The sequence below is a fragment of the Pimephales promelas genome, chromosome 4 (assembly GCF_988280905.1).
Source record: "Pimephales promelas chromosome 4, fPimPro1.hap1.1, whole genome shotgun sequence".
In the NCBI taxonomy this organism is placed as follows: domain Eukaryota; kingdom Metazoa; phylum Chordata; class Actinopteri; order Cypriniformes; family Leuciscidae; genus Pimephales; species Pimephales promelas.
The window spans coordinates 40,923,520-40,941,320 of NC_142772.1; the positions used below are offsets into that span (position 1 = coordinate 40,923,520).

Consider the following 17,801-nt stretch of genomic DNA (forward strand, 5'->3'; position numbering starts at 1 on the left):
ATACGAACACAAAATACTGTTCTGTTAATTAGAAGTATACATTGCAGTTTTGTCTGTTGTCTGCCGCTTTCAATGTTCAAGCTATTTAAAGGGTAGGGCAGGATAGATTTTAATTGGCTCTCAATGTTTTTATTGTTAAAAAAAATTCTGAAACTGATATCAATCAATCCTCTGTGAGGTTATCGTTATAGTTGTGGTAAAGAACTTCCAGATTGTCATAGAATTAGAGCGATTACTTAAACTTTATAGTTATTGTCTTTGGTGTGAATTGGCCTTAATGCTGCCTTTATTTGACAGTATTTTGAAACAAATCCCAAACCACACTCAATACAAAGCATCCGATAATTTGAGCCAATACTGACTGTATTTTGTCCACACGATAGGACAGGGAAAGCACCACAGGGTTGTTGTTTTTTGTGGCTCAGGTGCATGCAAGCATCTCAAATCAAATGTGCATGGAGTTTGGCACAGCTGAAGACATGTAACCTATAGCGTGGGATTGGTTTGCCAATCCATCCATTAGTTTGCAGCAGGGTGAACAGAATCCAGCTGCGATGCCTTCTCTGCTCACTGTGCATAATGCTGGCATCCACCATGACACCAAATACATCCACATCTGTCTGACTGTCTTCCTCTCTGTGCCTCAACTCTCTTATCTCCCCTTTATCGTTTTATCCCAGGTTCCTTTTCTTTCTGTATTTCTTTCTCTCTCCATGGGTTTTATGAAGTGTTTAATCAGGTCATTTTCATGCTTGACTATAATCAGATGATCCAATTTTCTGCAAGCAATCCAGTCAGAATGAATAAATCAGAGCTAATTAAAGTTAAATGCCGTTCCCATTCATAGATTTACAGAGCACATAGTCTGCCATGAAATAATTATGTTTCAATTGTGCTGTGAAAAGGGATCATGCACCCTTTATACTGGCCTTTCAGAGTCCCCCTAGCTCACTCTCTATTTTTCACAAGATATTTCCAGGGATTTCAGTAACACTGCCACAGTCTTTGTATAAAGGAACTTTTGCTTGGAGTGCAGTGCAAAAAATAGCACTGCGGTAAAAAAAGCGGTAACACTTTATTATGGTGGTCCCTTTTGAACATTCTGTTGACTTCAAGTAACTTTGCAACTACATGTCGACTAACTCTCATTAAAGCATTAGTAGACGGTCTGCTTAATATCAGCTAACTCTTTATTGTAATGCTCCTCCAACAGGCATTCTACTGACTATAAGTAACATATAAGCAACTACATGTCAACTTATTCTAACCCTGACCCTACCAGTCCACATATACTCCACTAACACTCTAATGAGAGTAAGTTGACAAAAAGGTGCAACTTTACCTGTTGTCAACAGAATGTGTTAGGCCTGGTATATGTTTTCAATTGTTTTCAATCGGAGCGCCGCGGTTTTTAAACGCCATGAGCGTAACGAGGCGCTGAGCGGTTTTTTTTTTTTTCCACGCTGAAGCGCCGAGCGCCAATGCGTTTTTTACTGGTCGCTATGAGTTGAAAAATGTTCAACTTTGGATAAAACGCAGCGCTCATCACTGTCACTTTTTACCCAGCCGTCCATTCACAGTGAAGGAGGGGCGGGACTAAACAACATTGACCAACTGTCACAACATTCTGTCTGTTCAACGACATCAACCAGCAGATCTAACCGAACAAAATGGATTTTTTAGTATGAAACAAATTATCTGCAAAATCAGTTACAAGTAAACTCTGCTGCGGATATTCTGTATCATAGCAACGAAACGTCTCAACGAAAAAAAAAAAAAACGCTGCGCTGCCAGAACGCTCTCAAGCGCCCAAAGCACGGCGTCTTCAGCAGATCGTCTAGCGTTTTCAGCTGGCTAAAACCGCTTGGGTGGACACACGACCTTAAAGGAACCTTAAAAATAAAGTGAAACAGTAAAAAAAAAAAAAAGTAAAATAATCAAGGGGTTAAGTTCTTCATAAAATTATCAATAAAAATCCAAATTAAATACAACAGCTAGTGTACATACACATATAAATATAATATTTATACATTTATATATCAGCCATCACTAATCTGAATAAATGTTTTACATAAAATATTATAGAATTTGAATATGCCAATTGTTGCATATTGATCTCGACACTGAAAAAAGTGTTGGCTTTTGACCAGAATCTAGATGTCAGTGCATTGCTTGTTTCAAAAAACAAATATGTCTATTTTACTGGCAATAGTGCTAGAAAAGAACAAGGAAAGATGGAGAGGTGGAGAGTAATTTAAGACAATATCTTCCCCAGGCCACTAATTAGCCCATTTAATGCAGTCCTCACTCATAACAGCTTAGTGCAACCTCAAACAAAGGCCCTGAAAGCTTGCAGCACACACACTCTCTCTTCCCAGGCCATTAAAACCTCAGACCGGCGTTCCTAAATGGAATATCTGAGATGAATTAACATACCACTTAATCATTAATGGCCACCAATAATTGAGGGATACAAACGCTAGCTCGAGTTCTTGACATATTTCTCACCTGCCGCATGTGACGCACTTCATAAATGAGCCCAAGTCTACAAACAGAACATGTTCTTAGAAGGAAAATTGTCCTTTTAAGTGTGTAGGTGGTGGAGCTTGTGGGTTGGCTTTTGAAGGTTTTTTGGGAACGGCAGTGGCTAGGATTTGTAGGGCAGAGCCTCGTACAAGATTAGCGCAAAGGGAGAACTTCTACCCAATCGCTTGGAAAGGTCTAAACAGATGCACTCATAGATAACCCCGTCTTGCTGCCCTTTCCTACAAAGCAGAGAAGAAATAAGTTGCCCGTCAGCGACGTTGCCTTGGAAACCAGTCTCGGAGGCACGTTCATACAGTGAAAGCGGACAGTGGTAGTCAGGCTCCTCAGCTAGCAGTTCGTGGCACTTTAGGCATAATGGGCCCTGCGCTTTCTCTTAATGATGATTATAATGGGTCATAATGGCAGCCAGCAGGCAGGACAAGACACACAAGCTTGGCTTCTTTCTCATTAAAAAAGTGCCCTGTGAATGTCTCTGCTTGTCTGGATGCCTGCTGTATGTAATGAAGAGGCTTCTTCCCAGTCTAGAATGTGGCCGTAATCATTTCGCAGAAAATATGACACAATGTCATTCGAAGCTTGCAGTTGCTGAGCGTGTCACCTGTGAAATTCTCGTCAGTTTTTGGTTGTGGTAAATTGTTAATTTGTCAACCTCACTGTGGACACATCTGAATATGGATAGGGGCAAGTTGCCACATTAAATATGTATGGCGTTCAATTTCCTCAATACATTCCATATTGTGACTGTTGGCCCTGAAATGCTTCCTTAGGATTCTTTTAATGAGGAGACGGTGCCAAATAAACTTGTAACTCCTTTAACTTTTGTTTTTGACAACTGACAGGCCTCAAGGCAGAAATATTTCCCTGAGACAAACAAGACCTCATTATCTAACACCAAGGTCAGTGTGGTGAGTGTGCCCGCTAACAACAAAACCAAACAACACACCAACTTCAGTGTAAATGGAGTATTTTTACAGCTTACCCCTGCAAACTTGGCCAGGATGATGCTAGGGGCTTGACTTATTGCTTGCTAGGTGTTCACTAGCTATTTACTAAATAGCCAGAGACTTTTTCACCCATTATATCCTCCACCAGGCACAAATATCATTCTGATTGCTGTAAGAACAGTAAGAGTACACTTATATCTAACAAGTGTTTGATCATTCATGTCCATAGCACAAATGGTGCAGAAAAACATGAATAAATAAGCAAATGAGTATTAATAAATACATATTATAAATTAATAATGATATTTTTTTGGGTCAAAATACTATCCTATACTACACTATAATAGTGCAGCAAGATAAATATAAAACAAAACTATTTATTATATATAATAATAATAATAATAAATAGGGTTAGGAGTTGGTTCAAATATAACAATTTACATTATTTAACAAGCACTTGCCATGACATTCAGTTCTCTCAAGCCTCGAACAGAACAACGTTTTCAATCTGTATAATGAAACAGGCAACAACAGAGACCCTTAAGACTGAGTGAAATCACAGTAGAGCGATTAGACACACAGACAAGAGCGCCCTCAGGAACACCCACAGATTTGTAGAGGTCAGAGGTCGCATTCTGAGGAGAGAGTGACACTCCCTTGGGATGTGTTGGCATCCCTGTTCACCAGATGACACTTCAGCAGACTATTGATCTATCTTCTCCCCCTGCTGCTTCTCTCATGGTAGGATCCCTCAAGGGACTCTGGGCTCAACACGTGCCTACTGCGGAAGGAACCACCACCCGTGTTAGTAGGGGTGTGTGTTCTCATGACGGATGGTTTTAGCAGAAGCAGGGTGACCCCAGCATCGCCCCACAGCTGTCCCACTAAGATATCCTTGACCTTTGAACTCATTTCAGGCTCAGACAGCCGTCTTGGAACATCTGGAGAGCTGCCGTACTCTACCCATTATACACACACACACCGACATGATGAAAGTGAGACAGATGGCTTTAGCTACCAGAGGAAATTATTTCTGATGTTCTGAAAAAGAGTCTTAGTCACTTTTCTAAATCTACATATAGTAAGCACTTGAGTAGCTAATAGCAAGTAAAACATTTATTTGATAATTTTTCTATAATCTATATTGTCAAGAGCTTATAAGTATATGAGGTAGCAAATATGATCCACGATATCGATATGATCCACGTCACGATAAAATATGGCACAATGTACTGTTACATTGAATGAATTTTGCATATTTTAAAAAAAAATATTCCATAGGTGTTTTCCCGATATTTACTGCATTGTGTTTTAGGATCGAAAAAAATGTCCATAAACTTCATGAAACATGTTTTTCCTAAAGAAGAATTAAAATAAATCAAAATTTAAACAAATATATAATTATGATATTTAACCAAAGTAAAATTTGTATCTCGGCTAGACAAAGCCTTTGTTTGAAAGTTCTGAACAATATTTCTAAAAAGTTTTGAACAATCAAAGTTTATAGGTCTTATGAAGAGAGAACAACAGAACACCAGATAGATAGATAGAATGACAGAAGAAAGATAGAGATAAGACAGGTAAACTGACAAGACACTGAAAATAAACTCGTCTGCAGCTTGAGGGATTGTGTTTAATTTTAGCGCAATAATAATTCATGGTTGCATACTTTTAAAATACAAAGCATCAAGACATTATCAGGGCACACTAATCCCAATGTTGCATACTATGATTTGGGATGCAGCCTGTGTCTATTTCCAGACTATTAAGCCCCCATCCACCCCACCCTACCCTTTACAACAATATTTTCAACCGTCTCCTGTTGCACATGCAAATGGGAGATTATGGATTTACGTCTTAGTCTGTCTCTGTTTTATATGTAATAAAAACAGCTCATATGCAAACAGGGTCTTAAGATAAGGCAGCAGGGGATGCAAATTCTCCCAAATGACCAGGGGCCAATGATGCTTATTGCAAATACTCACACACCGCACTGCCTTCTGCTGCGAGAACTCAAGCCTAACACTACACATTCTGTGCTCATTTCCCTTGCAAACCCTGTGGTATATCTCTCCATCATCACTGCGTGCCAAACAACAAACATTAATACTCATGCACAAAGACAGATATAGAACCACAAGTAACAAACTAAAAACTGCCTCAAGCTGATGAAGTCAACAAACAGAATAAGACACGAATTTATCTCGCGAGCAGGTGCTGCATGGAAAGCTGTCATCTTTTCACAGTTTAGCTGCATCCAGACAGGAAATTCTCTCCTCTTTACCAGTCAAATCCACTGGGATCTGCATTTCATTGTGCCAACAAAGAACAGAGAATGCCAAAACATCTAAATCGCAACTGGGTGGGTTCCTCAAGCTCATGAAAGAGATTTTGGCGTCAGAAATGTGGATTATAAACCGGAATACTGTCTCACAGCTGTCAAAATGTGATGAATTCATTTTAAATGAAGGCATTAAAAGAAATTAAGGCATATTATTATTTATTTTTAGTATTCAATGGGTTTTAATACAAAAAAATCTACAGTATGCATTAGAATAGTTTGATGCCTGATTTCAAATGGTATTTCTGTGTAATGGTATAGAATTTAAATAACTAAACGATCACACACACACACAGTGTTTCAAGACATTTTAAGAGCCAATGACAGCTGGTGCAAAGACATTGGTCCGCAATTTCCATCTCTGTTCGGGACAGGGCAAGGTGGCACCAGTGCACTCTAGGTGTTAAGCTGGAACATGTTGGCTGGTGAAGCCACACAGAAAATCTGTGAGCACCTACTGTTCGTTTCAGAAATCTGGAAGCTTTCCGTGCCCTCCATGAACCACTGCTTCACCATGCTGAGAACAGACTCACACTGTGCCCATATGGCTCAGACGGCATATGCCATCCTGTTCCATGCCATGCGTGATTACTGACGGACAGAACGAAGACTGAGGGGGAAAATGCGTAAGACACAAAATGATTTACTGCTTTCTATTGGCTCTGAGTTGCATACTTATCATTTTGGGGACATTTTGTTAAAAACGTTCCTATGAAAATTCTGTCATGATTTATACTCATGTTGTTCTAAACATGTATGAATGAACACAAAATCAGAAACTCCAAAGATTTTCAATGCAGTGACAATGAAGGGACTTTTAAGCTTCATAAAAGACATAACAGCACAATAAAAGCAGTGTATTAGTGCTCTTCTGAAACCTTACAATAGCTTTGCATGAAAAACAACCTTAAAATGGTTGTTTATTGAAAATGTTGTCAACCACCCTTAGCTCTCCTTAACGTGGTGATGGAAGAACTAGTGAGTTGTGACTAAATCATTTTGAGTTAAACTAATCAATCTAAATGATTCATTAATAATTCATACTGACTACTTTAAATGTGCACAAATAATGCGATTATTTCTAATAATCAAGGTCTTAATCGCAGTAAGATGTTTACATGACCCGAGCAGAGGTCTGCACTCCAGTTTACATGCAATTTTCATTATTATGATTATTTGCTATTAAGTAACACCACACTCAGATAGGAATACAGTATGCATGTTACCGCCCATTGTTAAAGCATTTTTATGGACATACTGGTTATTTTTTGGCACAGAGATGAGCATCGCACGATGAATATGCTTACATGCCTGTTTTTGTAAGCAACAGGGTACGAGAGGCTGTGCTGTATTGTGAATAAGTAACGAAGCGGAGTGCCTACAACCCCTTCAGCCATTACTTATTCATGATACAGCTCTTGCCAAGTACCTTATTGCTTTTATAAAACGGTTACCACACAATAAAAATATTCAAGTAAAAAAATATGTAAAATAAAACCACTTTAAGCCTTCCTTCCGCTAGAAAAAAATAGTCCCTGACCGTGAAGAGCAACAACGTTCCAATGTGTAATATGCAAAGCTCAAATAAAAACAACATAAGCCAAGTTCACACTACAGTATTTTAAGCCTGATTTTGTAAATCGTTGAGCTCGCCGACAGGTCAGAGTGTTATCGCGTGCAAATCGCGGGGGATTAGCGGACGATGAACGCCTGCCAATCTGTTAGTATGAAAGAGCCAGCAACACAGCGAAAACGCTCGCAGACGCGTCGCCGAGCCCAGAAAAATATCTAGCCTGCTAAATATCCAGAGCCGTCGCGCAACTCGACCTCTGTGACGTCATGAGTACAGCCAATCATAGCAACGCATGGGTTGAGGACACCAGGTAAATCTTAGTTTATCTTTTCTTTTTTGCATTTTTTTTTCTCTGAGCAGATCGTCGCGCAAACACTGTGCAGCACTAGTTTCTGTCTGACGTCCATATTCGCGCGTTGTGTTCTCTGCAGTTTCGCGTCATTTCTGGTTCGTTTTATTGCGTGGTTTTCGTGACAAAACGTGGTTTGTAGACCAGATAGAATCTTTGGGTGACAGAGTTGTTGTCAACTCGTTATTTATTTGATTATTTTCAGGATTTAGACCGTACCATAGTACTGAAACAGCTCTCATTGAGTCACAAATGATTTGCTCTTATCATCCGATCGTGGTTGTATCTCTATGTCAACTCGTGTAGTGCGTTACCTCCTGTTGTGGATCAATCACGTTGTGTTGTGTGGTGTGAACAGCTCAACAACTTGAACGCTCCTGATTTCACTGAGAGCAAGTCATGTAATGTGAACCACACAGTTCAGCCCGACGTTTTAAAATCATGTAGTGTGAACAAGGCTATAGGAACTGCAGTGATGCGCAGTGATAAACAGAACAGTAAGGTGAAGCGGTCATAGCCGTGTTTTATATCGTGAAGCACAGCTATTGACCAATCAGAATCAAGGATGGGAACTAACCGCTTTCATAATGCGATTTGAATCGTGTACGCCACATAGTTTAATGTGATTATGGTTACTACGATTATGAGCTTAATCGCATTAGTTTAATCGAAGTATTGTGTTTACATGAGGTAAAGTTTAATCGCAATACTGCCAAAATCCCATTATAATCGCATTATGAGGGTGCATGTAAACACACTCACTGTTAAAGAAGATTATCAATGAACAACAACCTGAACTACTTTGCATCCCTTTTTAAAGTGCCAGTCCTTGTTCATTATAGCTGGAAAAGAGCATGTAACACTGTCTTCATATTTTCTCCTTTCTGCTCAGCGGAAGAAAGTCATAATGGAAAATTTAGAACAACATGAAGGGGAGCAAGTAACACCATAATTTCCATTACTGGATGAAAAAAACGGCTCTTTTAACGCGTATGCAGCACTTCTGAAACATTCATTTTTATGACGGCGATAAAAATACAAGCTCTTCACTAATCTATCTGTGCCTCTGTTGTGGGGCTGGGCATTTCCAAATGTCCCAGATTGTTTGTGTGGTACCACGTTGTGCCCAAACGGCTCATCATTTCATTAATTAGCTTGAGCTGCACGGTTGGCAAACGCGGCAGGCACGGCGGCAGCTGTCTGGATTGATTAGAGAAGAGGACCCAGCGCTGCAATTATCTAGATGACTGCAGACAATGGCTGTCTGCTCTAATAAAGATTCGTCTAACGGCTCAGAAGGGTGTTGGAATCAGCGGAGACTCGGTCGTATGCAGGCCAATACAACAGACACATCTCGATTCCTCGGTCTTTGACATTTCGAGTAAAAGCCAAAATAGTGGAACTGCCCATAAATGGCCAAATATCAAGTCTTAGGCTTTGGTTCTTATTAGATTAACCTCACTATAAGGTTTGGATTAGTGATTAATAAGATAGTGATGTTGGCCATTTTGAGTTTATTGGGATAGAGAAATTAAATTAAGTGGTCATTTTGATAAAAAAAAAAAGAGATTCATTGTGCAGTGTGGACAACTTCATTGATAACAGCAGAACTTTGTGAGATCGCTGACATCTTATTAGTGATTATAAAATAACTTTGCATTCTTTCTAAACTATATACAGTATAATCCATTCAGAATTTGAATAAAATCAAACAGCTAATAATATGTTGCTAATGTTGGACTGCCTTCTAAAAATCAGCAACCTTAGAAATAATGATAGGAAAAGCCTGCCCCGCATGTTGAAAGGATTGGTTACAAGTTTGTGACGGTAGCCAATTTACATGCAGCCAATTTCGGGTTATGGTCGGGTTAAGGTCACTATTCGGGTTTCTGAAACATTAGGAATAACCCGTTTACATGCGTGAGCAGTGAGAGTTTCTCCTGTATACATGGAATTGCTATATCCCAACGTAAACGGAGACGCACGGTTAGCGTCTAGACGTAAGGACAACCTTAAGACGCAATATGCGTCATTTCCGATTCTTATATCCTTAATCAAGACAGCAACAACAGCAGCACGCGGTTAATGAATAGTTCGGGGCAGATAGCGATCGCCTTTGTTTGCGATTTGATGCTGATAACGTTACTGAACTCGCTCCAAAAGTATGCTGTGCTTTGTCTCGCCTGGCCATGTTTACTTCCGGTATACTGCACGCGGATTTTTGTATGCGCCGAGAAGTTTCTCTACTCAAAAGATTCCTTGCGAATAGAACATGCGAAGAACACAAGTCACTATGGGGATATGCCGATACGCGTTTACATGACCAAAAATTTGGGTTAGAAAAGGGGTACCCCAGGTTTAATATCCCGGTTTATAAATCCGGGATATGAGCATATTCGGGTTTTTACCGGTGTTTACATGGCCGTTCGCGACCGGGTTATTGCTAATATCCCGGTTTTGAACGGTTTATTGGCTGTATGTAAACATAGTCATTGAGACTGTATTTAGTACACGGTGCAAATTTAAGGAGAAAACACTCAGCAATGGTATTGACTCATGATATTGCACGTGGTCTGTCTGAAAACAGACATATAAACATTAAAAACTTGATTTTCACCACAGCGGATATCATTCAAGTTGTAAGAAGAGCACAAAAACTGATGACTGACAGCAGCCGTCATTATAGAACATTCTGGAATGGCAACCCATTCTCTCTCTGGTTCTCCGGCTCTGGTTTCTTTCCAGCCGACTTTCAGCCTCGCTTCACGGGGCAGCGCCAGGCTCAGCATGGGCAATAATTCCACCTCAGCATGTCAGCTTTATTTAGCCGCATAATGCCCTTACAAACCTAACAATACCTCTTTGTTACCCTGCAGGAGAGCATCCTCTATTAGCACTGCCAGCTGCTTTTCTCCTGATTTACAGGCCGCAGAGAAGAGCAGGAGGTGAAACAGGAGGAGAAAAACAAATGAAAATGAAAAAAAAAAAACAGGCCAAACAACATGGATGGTTGAAAGCCATTTGGGGTAACGAGCATTTTGCCATGGGAGAGAACAAATAAAGGTGTTCTCTAACAATGCTATCAGGCATGAACCTGCTTCAGACCAGTATGACATTGGGTGCATATAATATCATCTTTCAGCAAGTAACTGATTGCTTTTCAGTGGAAGGGGAAACGGATGAATGGGAATCATTCAACGGCCCAAGTAGCATAATATGGGTCTGAAAGAGCTCTTGTGCTTTCTTGCCCCTCTCTTTTTGTGTACCTGGAACTGGCTTTCCTACCACGGTGAACTCTCAGGAACAATCCCAGTTTGACAGGCCTTTTTCTACCCGTCACACCTGACTTCTTGTTTTGACATTGTGGCCATAGTGGCAAGGTGGTGGTAAAGGCATATTGTCAATATTTTCGTTCGGATAATGTTCCCTCAAGTGCTTTTGCAATGAGCATTGGACGGAAACCGCTCTGCTTGGTTAGCATGCACATCCACACACAAACCTCCAAAGAAGGGGCAGATGGATGACCAAATGCATGTTTTTTAAATGTCTCATGATCTTTTCTTGTTCCCTAATGACTTGCCATGTGACTTTATTATAAAATAATTCAGCCATCTCAAGGCGAAGTGTATCTCGACATCTTCACGGCAAATTAAACTGGATAATCGGCTTTAGGCAGAGCTGATTGTATCTTTCATAGTGTGACTATGGAAAAAAAACATATTAAAGAAAGAACATGACACGAACACGGGTCAAGTGACAGTCAGACCAGCGGTTTAAACAGACCCTGATAAAAGAGGACTTTTCAAAGATCTCATTGTATGGAATATTTACCTTCATTTACATTACACATTAAAAACATTGCTCCTTTGCACTGAAATATTTCACAGATGCTTGAAGAGCATTACGTCTCATTAAAGACCATAAAGGGCACATATTATTCTGCCGTTTCTATGAACGCCTTTAGAAATTGTGGATGAAACTGAGATTGCATCACGGGTGAAAAGATATATTTCCGCCAGCACCGCAGAAGGCACTGGAAAAACTCTTCTCATTTTACTGAAGGGGGAAATAACCCCAAACAAAACATTCATTGTCACTCCACAATCTTATCTATCAATCTATATCCTTAAAGGCTTATTTTTCAGGTAGTCTGAGGGCTAGCATCTGACAAAAAGCTTCTGTATTTACCGAACCAAAAAGAAGCCCGGAACACCATTATCTGGGAGGAAGGAGGTCTTGAGTCCTGTTCAGAAATGCATCACTTCTCTATGACACTGTTTTAAGAGGCGACATCTAAGTGTTTACAATCGCCAAGCGTGTCCTTTCATGCAGTCACGGGCTAAATTACAGCTCTGAGACCCTCTTGTTCAACTCAAATGGGTCTCCTCAGGTGGGGTTGACACTGGGATAAAGACATGGGATAAGGTTGCAGGGAAATATCAGGTTAGCAAACACACACTACGTTTAGGCTTTAAATCATGCAAGAACAGGACTAAACACAATGGGGAGAGGTATCCGATGACTGCTAAAAGCTAAACAGAAGCAGAGCAAGCAGATTTATGGAGGTAAAATATGAATATGACATTGTTGTTGACGTGTATAATGGAAAAAAACAAACAAACAATATAATACTTAATAAGTATAATACATTCTGATTCACAAAGAAATAATTATTTTGATAATATTTTGTATTTTAATAAATCAGCCCCAAAGACTTATAGGAGAACTCCGGCGCAAAATCAACCTTTGGTCTAATAAAACATCAGTACCTAGTCAACCGTTCTCTGAGATTTGTTTTCATGATAATCGAATGTAAAGTGTTTTATCTCTAAAAACTGTTTAGTGTATAACGCTAGTAAATGGGGCATATAATAAGTAAAAAGAAATCTTTTTTTACCACTAACAAGGCTCAAAATAGCCCCACACTAACACAGTAACATAATGAGGGTCCCTAAATACAAAACAAAGCATTGAGAACTTTGTAAGTGTACAGACCGTTTAATAAGAAGATACGTTATAAAGACAGTACGCTTCGTGTATACAGGCGCCGCCATCTTTGGAAAACAGTCTCGACAAGTCGAACCGCGAACGACGTTCATACAGTTCAGAACCACGTTCGTGGTTCGACTTGTCGAGACTGTTTTCCAAAGCCTGTATACACAAAGTGAACTGTCTTTATAAAGTATCTTCTTATTAAACGGTCTGTACACTTGCCAAGTTCTCAATGCTTCGTTTTGCATGTAGGGACCCTCATTATGTTACTGTGTTAGTGTGGGGCTATTTTGAGCCTTGTTAGTGAATTTAACTAGCGTTTTCTTTTTACTTATTATATGCCCCCATTTACTAGCATTATACACTAAACAGTTTTTAGAAATAAAACTCTTTACATTCGATTATCATGAAAACAAATCTCAGAGAACGGTCAACTAGGTAACCAATGTTTTATTAGACTAAAGGTTCATTTTGCGCCGGAGTTCTCCTTTAAGTTATCAGTCTGAATCTGAAATCCAGCAGTTAATACATTTTTACTAGATGTTTGTGACAACATATAAAGTACATTGAGAAAAGTTTCACATACATCAGTACAACATGCTGGACTTATTGTACTTCAACCTTGTTCGTTATACTTCAATTTAAATAAGGCCTCTACTCAGACCAGGCTTTCTGAGGCCAGACTATAACCCATCTGTATAGACTTTAAGCAGTACAGTGGGGAGGGAAGTAACAAAAGAAGTCTGAAGGGCCAAGGAAGGTTTTGGAGGTGTGCCAGTAAAACTAATGGAGACAGGCCCTCTGTCCTGACCTCGAGCACCGCTCAGGGGGACCCGCTCAAACATGCATGTCTCCTCTAATTTCCTGTTACACACACACACATAAAGAAATAACATATTGCCTACACACACACACACACACACACACACACACACACACAATACTATAAATTCATACATACATGCATACATATATATATATGCATACATATATCATAATGTTAATTTTGGACCCTGAGTGCAATTTATTTCTAACAACAACACAAAACAGACCATTTAAAAGGTTTACAGTTGAAAACAAATGCATGCATCTAGAATCCATCTTCTTGGAAGCATTGGGCACACAACACCCATAATAAACAGTAGTCAACTAAAAGAGGTGATCATGAGTATAAGGGCTCGCTTAATGTTCAGGATTAATGCATGAGGTGTAGCTTTTCAAAGATTTCTGTTCATGACTATACTCACAGCAACCTTTCAAGTAGAGGTCTATCTACGTGTCCTACAGAAGGGTTTGAGTGCAAATAGGCCGGCTAAAAGCCTCCTAGAAGAGGAGCATTTAAAGCTGGTTTGAAAGGGAGACCCAGGTGGTTCATTCTTGCTGAAGAACCTTTGGGAGATACCAATGTTTTTCACTGCTCATGGTTTAAATTCAGGCAGTTAAGTAAAGGAAAATCCATAGCCTCTGGTAAATAATAAAGCACCACAGCTGCCCATGTAGATATTCACCAAAACTGTCTTCTGTGACATGCTTTCAATTTTCTTGCAATCATAACAGAACCCCTCCAAAACACACCCTTATGAAACCTACAAGGGTTCACACCTGAGCTGAATATATTTTTCTCTGATATATCTCGGCTTTATAAAAAAGCATAGGGTTTCCAATCCAACAAGGAACACGCATGTTTGAATAGAACAGAATTGATGAAACCATCAGTGTTGTAAACCATCCACAATTTAATTCAAAATATCAATTTCAAGCTGAAATTCTGTAATTTTTAACTAACTTGTTTATTTAATATAGCCTATTTCATTATAATACATTTATTCACAAAAAAACCCCTAAAAACTCATGGACCCGGGTGGATCTTCTTCATTCCGATTCAAATTCCAATTGAATTCCCTCTAACCAATTTAACAACTATAAGAAAACTATATTGAAGTCACATGCAAGTTAATTTCTCAGTATTTAAACTTTAAGATGACATCACAAAATGTACATGAACTCCACTAGCTGTAGCGCACAAAAAGCAGGACCTGCTCATCTTTTCCACATCTATTGCCATCGTGGCTCTCCATGCCCCCTCACACCTAGGAGAGGCAGCAAGGTCTACCTCTAAATGGCTCTTCATAGTCGAGATCCACTCCTGGGACCCTCTTATCCGGTCTCTCCCCAGCAAGGCAACACATCAGCGGGGTTCGGCGTCCCACTCTTTCGCTGCTCTCCAGTGCGGTGCTAAAATAACAGCCACTCTGGGTCTGAATGGGGCCACTGGAGAGGAAGGCTGTTAAGAGGCCTATCCTGTGCTCGGCGCAAGGGGGAACAGATGCCTGTTTGATTAATAGAAGACCACACAGACTGGGATTTCTACTCTTTTTTTTCTTTCCTTCCCTTTTCAGCAAAGAGAGCCTCACGCAGAGTGGTATTTGCGCCTTAGCGTAGCTCAAAACGATTAATGACAGCCTGAACATAAAATGCGAGATCTCTGCGCAACGTCTCTCGCTGAAGAGCGTCCCTCTGCGGTTTTCTACCATGTGCTGATTTCAGGGCTAATTAGCTTAACCTCACAAACCGTCTCTGAGCTGCAAGACTTCAGTGTGATGAATGTAGATGGAATAGTGCGTCTGCGGAGCAACTTAGACGCACAGAAGCATGTGTTTGTACTTTCAGTGGCGACGTGACTTATATCTTAAATACGGAGTATGCATAGCATTAATAAAGAGCAAATAAAGCAATAAAAACGTGAATGCTACTTTGTAGCATGACATGTTAAAGCGCGCCCGAGTCCTTTGAACTCCAACAAGCATGGAAGAGCTTTCATATTGTTCCCGGTCATGGATTTCTGTTCATTTAACCTCCTTCCTGCGCTCGGCCACAGAATTCCGGTCTTTATAAGATCCTTCTGAACCGGTTCCCGAAATGTCGAATCCATTACAAGCGTGTTTGCAATATCCATCCAGTCTAGCAGTTCGTCTCTGCCAGTGACTGAACATTATCCAAGATTCATGTTTGGCCACAAGCAACAACCATCTGGCTTTGCGAGCGAGGATAACAACGTCCTCTGCAAATAGCATTGACTTCAAACGCAGGAAACAATGAAACAAAATGTTAAAAATCTCATCCTGGCATCTCCTTCAAACGTGCGATAAAGAGCCAAGCGTTCAAATTTGATATTCACTGCCTATTCTAGCCATCCTGATAAAAAGCATACTCGGTCTCGCTTAAAAAAAAAAATGCAGCTACCCTGCAGCTAGACTGATGGTTATCCCAGCCCTAGCGGGAGTGATCACACTGGGGATGGTTAAACGAGCTCCAGCAATCAACTCTTGAAAGAAACTGGTCATTAGCTGGCCCACAAGTGCTAAAATTACCCTGCACAAATGCAGGCAGACTCCTGAGAGGGCCTGACCTCAACTTTACAAGCCGCTTTCCTCTGCTCCCCAGCTGTAGGGCTGCAAGATCACCTCAAGAGCGCTGCTCCATCCCCGTCTGGTCCCATGGCGGACCTGGCACAGGGTAAGGATGGTTTTAACAGGCTTAGACTGGTAGCCCTGGGAAAGCTTACTGAAAGGTGTAAGATTTACATTTCATATGTGTGCATTTCGCAGATGCTTTCATCCAAAGCAAGCATTTCAAGGTGCACATTTACATTCTTATCAGTTCTTGCTTTCCCTGGGAATCGAACCCATGACCTTGGCGTTGCAAGTGTTTTGAGCTAGAGGAAGGCTACAGCTGTGTAAGACACTTACTTTAAACCTGCAAGCATCAAATGATACCATTTAATGACTTGAGTAAAAAGATAATTTTTAAATCTTGTTAAAATGTATTCACTTTTTCAGATCTATTCTGTGTATTATTTTCATATAACATATTTTTCCTCAAAAGCCTAATTACCATAATACAGCTGGATGTTTTACCAGTTATTCTCAATGGGGTTTCTCAAATGTAATGAAATGATTTAATGATCTAAATAAGTATAAATTAAATGAAGTACAACAAATACTTTGATGGGCATAATATGGCACAGAAATGTTTTTTGGACAGGCATAGTAGTGAAACCTCTGGACAGAGTTCACTCTCTGCAAAATAGAGTTAATAACATTTGTATTTGAAAGGTTAAGTTGTGCCTCAGAAATTATTGGTTTAGAAACTGTCCAACGAACCTCGGCAAATGAAAGCTACAGCAATATCAATACCCCATCCAGCTTAAATGCACAGCAACTGATAGCATTTCAGCAAATGGCCAGACATCAACAAAAATCAATACACCATGTGCGATCATTCAAATAAATTGGAACGAAATGAAAAGGGAAACGAACATGTCGAAATGTAATATTTTCTGAAACGCGTTAAGAAAAACAACTGCCGCCAGTTAAGATAATAGTTACATCCACCTTAGTATAGCATGGCTCAATGCCTCTCCATATAAATAGGACATGACAACAGAATCATAATTTAAAAACATCATAAATATTGAAAGGAAATTAAAATAATTTATGGAATAGGTTGGTCGACAGGGTATGCTTTCCTGTTTGCACAGAGCAAAACGACGGGCGGAGAAGAAGAGGAAGATAGCTTTAGTAATTGCTTTTTCTACCCCTGAAGCAGCTTCCTGCCTTTTATCAAAAAGGCAATCTCTGTCAGTAATGGCTCAATTAATAATTAAACACATGTTTTATCTCCTCCACGCTCCTGCTATTTATTTTCATCTTCCTGACAGGCAGAACTACACAAACAGGGTTAGCACTATCAATAAAGAGGAACATTCATAACACTCGCTTTCCAGAATGAAAGGAAAACACATACACACACATACAAGCAAGCTACCCAAACAAATGGTCATATGTTCTGAGATGTTGGTTGGGCAGAAATAATGAATGTTGGAAATAATAAAGAGATATGAATGCCATTCTTCCATTTGAGCTGAAGTTGCATTTCTATTTCAGAGCCAAGTGGGACCAAACGACATTTATGAAACACAACAGAAATCTTCCTTGTCTAAAACAATTCGATTTAATATACTGTACATACAAAAAGCTTCATAGAGTGGGTGTT

At 39.8% G+C, this 17,801-nt stretch overlaps 1 protein-coding gene across 10 annotated transcripts in view; it reads right to left on the reverse strand.

The window, feature by feature from the left end:
- The window catches only part of fbrsl1 (fibrosin like 1), a 313,681-nt gene that overhangs the window by 16,131 nt on the left and 279,749 nt on the right, over positions 1–17,801 (reverse strand). The gene's annotated exons all lie outside the window — the stretch shown is intronic.